Source organism: Asparagus officinalis, chromosome 3 (genome assembly GCF_001876935.1).
Source record: "Asparagus officinalis chromosome 3, Aspof.V1, whole genome shotgun sequence".
Lineage (NCBI taxonomy): Eukaryota > Viridiplantae > Streptophyta > Magnoliopsida > Asparagales > Asparagaceae > Asparagus > Asparagus officinalis.
Genome location: NC_033796.1, coordinates 45,840,102 through 45,840,584, shown reverse-complemented (window position 1 = coordinate 45,840,584; position 483 = coordinate 45,840,102).

Sequence of the window (483 nt, the reverse complement as noted above, 5' to 3'; positions counted from 1 at the left end):
GCTACACTCCGGATCTAAGCTTGGTCTTAGATCCCGAGACTTGGACGATTGTTTCCTTGGTGAATCAATCCTCCCCAGCTATTATTTCCTTCGTGGAGTAATACCCGTCGTACTGCTTAGATCTGATCGGATCTAGATCTTGCGGTGGTCCACGGATAAACCCCGGCGCAGGCAAAGAACCCACAAAGCGAGTGACCGCAAAACAGGAGCTCGCGATTTGTTCGACAAAAGAGAAAAGTTGTAATTTTTATTTCCTTTTTTGATCTCGTTGTAACCGGATCTTATAAAAAGACCGGATCTTTGTAACTCAAAAAGTTGTTATTTAAAGATAGCAATGGAATCAATAATGAAGAAAGACACGATTTTTCCCGCGAACAATCTGGCGACCACAGGGGGACCCGACGATCTCGCTGCCGAGATCGGAGCGTCGCTGCCGCGGATCTCAATCCCGGTCGTGGAGGAGGTCGAATACGAGTTCGACCA